This window comes from Helianthus annuus, chromosome 5 (assembly GCF_002127325.2).
Source record: "Helianthus annuus cultivar XRQ/B chromosome 5, HanXRQr2.0-SUNRISE, whole genome shotgun sequence".
NCBI lineage: Eukaryota > Viridiplantae > Streptophyta > Magnoliopsida > Asterales > Asteraceae > Helianthus > Helianthus annuus.
The window spans coordinates 158,356,011-158,360,400 of record NC_035437.2 but is presented as its reverse complement, the minus strand read 5'-3'; positions in this window follow the sequence as shown (position 1 = coordinate 158,360,400).

The window sequence follows — 4,390 nt, the reverse complement described above, 5'->3', positions numbered from 1 at the left end:
GCTAACGCCCTAGCCATGTCATAAAGTTTCGCCCTACACACCAATACAAATAGGCGTTATTATGGGCGTGAGCCCCGTCTTCGTAAGCCGAGTCATGGGTGTAGGGGTATGGGATGAATGATGAACATGGGTTCGCCAACTTTTCATTAATCACAAGCACACATTTCACTTTTATTTACATTTTTTCTCTTGTTTAGTTTCTATGTTAAACTATTACGCACTTAAGAGAAAAAATAAGTGAAAGTCGTTATGCATTCGTGGCAGTCATTTTTTCACTTTATCACTTTAGTGAAATCATCACATATTGTTTTAAGGTGAAACTGAAGGTTCACTAAACAGTGCAACATCGCTTTCTTTTATGTTAACATTCGGGTTTAGGTTGTTGCAATGGTAAAGTTGAGCATAAAATAAAACTACCCATTAACTAATTTAAAAATCAAGGAAATATCTGATATTGCTTCATTTCAAATGGATAAAACCTATAAATAAATTAACAAATTAGAAATATATTCAACTAGTGTCCCCCCCCCCCGCGTGTCAATATTCAGTTCATAATTATTCAAAACTTATAAGCACACTCTTTGCACCATGTGTCACTTTTCTGATTAGTCATTGCCACCTTATCTGACACGTGTCACTTTTTCCGGTTAGTCATTGCCACATGTCAACCGTGTCAACAACACAACTTATCTGCCTCGCTCACTCGGACCGTGTGTAGTTCAAGCAGTCAGTTGACAACAGGATTAAGTAAACTAAACCCTAAAGTAAAGTTACTAAGTTCTAGGTGGTCCGCTGTCACACCCCGATTTCCACGTGTCTCACCGGTGGGCCCGGTGGGGATTATCGTGACGTAGTTGGCAACAATATAGTCAAACCACACAATATATGAATGCACAGCGGAAGCATAAAAATAAATATATTTCAACATTTATTGTAATATCAAAGTATCACCATTGTTGAAATAAAATCCACAGGGGATCAATAATAATAACAAAAGTATTGTTCACAGACGAAGGCATCCTTAAGCTCGCGAGGCTCTTTTAAGATGCTAAGGAGATATAGCCAGCCAATTACGTTTAGTACCTGCATTTAATCTTTTTGGGAAAATACGTCAGTTTACACTGGTAAATACAATCAACCGACACTTTTGAAAAATGTTTATTAAAATTGATTTGAATGCACAAGGCACAAATTCTTTTATAACCTGGGAGAATTATTTAAATATATAATCTTGTGAACGAATTACATGTTCCTTATGCGTTCAGTAGCCCGGATCAAGTCCGGGTTAAAGATCAATAGACACACCACAGCGATCTATTTGTGCACTAACGAGTGTACGCCTACACTCCGCACTTAGGTCGTGGCCATTTCGTAAAATGATGCCAGGGATATCCGGGACATGGTCATTTAAACGAGCCGATCAAATTTATTCAATTACCCACTAAACGGTGGAGAATTTGATGCCCGATCAAGCGGTATGCTATATATCGTAACCCAAGCCCGTATAACGGAAAATAAGTTAAAAGTATTTACCTTTGCAAGTATAAATCCTTAATCGAAATAAATTGCAGATAGCTTTTACTGGTCTCCTAATCTGGAACGAAGGTTAAATATAACCTATTAGAATCCTAACGGATCTTTAATTTAGCCGTAGCTTAGACCGGTCAGTTTCAACGGATAGTTACGGTTTAATCGCGTGAAAGGCGAAAATCGGGAATGGAATGTGATTTTGACTCAACAAGTTTGAAGACTTGTTTTATAGGGGTATAATAATCACACTCTGTATTTTGGGGTCAAAATAATATGGTTTGACCCGTTTCGGCTAGCTTATGTAAACTAGTTACATAAGCCGAACCGTGCGCGCAAAAGGCGTAACGGGTAACCGTAAGAGTCCTACACTGTTTTCCTAAGTTAATATACCTTAAAGAGGTTGTGGTATCAGTAGGATACCTTCCATAATGTCCGTAACGAGTTTAAGTTCATATTATGCCCCGTAGGGGTATTTCGGTCTTTTTAAAGATTATAAAAGAGGTTTCTGAGTTCTACAGGAAATCTGAGTTTCCCGAACAGTTTATAAATTCTAAAATACTTTATTTATTATTTAAAATCAGTAGCAACTGGAATCGGGTCAAAAGACCTTGTAGAACTCAAGTTATGGCCGAAAAAGGTATATTCGGTATTTACCGAACCGTTGCCATAACCGCAGGTTATGAGCAGGTTAAAAATAATTAAAAATCTTTAAAAATCCCAAAATATTATTTTACATCAGTGAGTAAAAGGTTTGGTGTCGAAATCCGGGTTTAGATAGGCATTATGCTAATTGCGCTATTAAATTACTAAAGTTTCCGTAATTTGCGCTATTTAGCATAACTCCTATTCTGGACCTCGGATTGATGTGAAATTTTAGGGACATGCTTAGAAATCAGCAACTAAGGTTATGATTCTTCCACATGTCCGAGATTCTCGTTTTAATTTAAAAAGGGCGTTACGGTCAACTTTTAAGCATTTAACGGAAATGTGTAAAAGACTCGGACAACCAACGAACCGGTCACAGAGGGTTATACCATCATGTAACCTGGTCCTAAGAGCAGTGGCGGAACCAGACTTTTATGTCCGGGGGGTCGCAATGTAATTTGTATATACACAAAAGTATATATAGTTATGTTTTCCCATGGATGTGCTACGATCATTATAACAGTTTTATATTACTAACAGTAAGCTAGACAATTTTACTGATCATTATATGTTTTAAGATTTTTGTCATGTAAATTTATTTATTGTTAAAAAGGTGAATCTTCTATACATTAAAATCAAATATAATATATTAAATAGAAACGTAACAATATAACAAAGTAGTTTTTTATTGGCTTAATATAAAACAAAACAATAATGAAACTAAAGAATTTAGAGATTTTTATTGTTTAATCAAAGAAATCAATAAATAAATAAGTTTTTAATTGGGTCGTGAATTATGAATTAAATTTAAAACTTAGAAGCCCATGGAATAATAGGGTCTACACTTTTGTACTTTTGTTTCTCACTTATCTGTTCATCTTCCAAACATAAAAACAGTCAACAGAACCATCACTAAACTACCAGTCTACCATCGCATCTCACCGGAGAACATATATAACTGCCACGCACCTTCTCCTCCTCTGTTTTTCGTTTTAATAGAGTGATTACTGAAGGGTCAAAGTATCACTAAGCGTCACAGTTAGATCTCGGTTCATTACAAAATGCGATACACCGGAGAGTGGCCGGAGGGTCAATGGACCCTCCGGACCCCCTGCAGTTCCGCCGCTGCCTAAGAGAGTCCTAAGGCATATCTAAATAAAAGTCTAACGGGTCAGAACTGAAGTCAAGGTAAAAGTCAAAGCTTTTGCGACTTTCGGTTCTGAACCGGGTCAAAACAGTAAATGGTCGGATCAAACAAGCTTAGACTAGTTAATATACTTATTATCATGTTTTATGAGTGTTTAAACAGGTTGCATATCATCTACATTACCGATTATACAAGAAATCGCAAAATAGCATTTATGTTGACTTTTTCTAAGCACGTTTGACTCGACATTTGGACTAGTTAGAGTGGGAATCAGAGGGTGCCCTTTTAGGGGTTTAAAGCCCACATGATTACCATCATATAACTATCTTTGATTCGACAAACCACTGGTGTCACACCCCCAAAATCCCACACGCAGAGTACCACCGCCTGGGGGCGTGACGTGACCAGGATCAAGCCATCAATCATATCAAACATAGCATTTAATAATAAAAGTAGATAAAGTAATTCATCACGACATGATTGATGTTTCAAAAACCAAACTTTGTTTAAGTAGCGGAAGCATAATAATGAAAACCCAAATAAGTTTTAAGTTCAACTATCGTTCACGATCCGTATCCCACAACGACCTGCTCCTCCCTGTGCAAGCTCCATAATGTACCTAAGGTCCTGCAAGGCATGCAGCAGATAATCAACAACTAGTTGAGCGAGTTCACAGTTAACAGTTCAGTAATAGTATAGAGTGAGTAGCGTTTTGTTCGTTTGTCAAGTCGTATATCGTATTAGTTTCCATCGCGGCCTCCCAGGCAGGTGTGCGAAGATATTAGGGGATGTTCCTCCCGAGTATTCTAGACTAGGTTTTGATTGTATCGCGGCCTACCAGGCAGGTGTGCGAAGATTAGTAGATTACAGTTCGCGGCCTTCCAAAGGCAGGTGTGCGAAGTCAGTCATAATATCGCGGCCAACCCTTGGCAGGTGTGCGAAGATCGTTCAGTGAGTGTTACTAGTCTAGCAGTAGGTTCTACCATCTATGTATGTACAGTAAATCATCAAATCCCCATTCCCACCCTGGGAACCCCATGCCTTGGCTTGTGTGAACTCAGCTTGGGT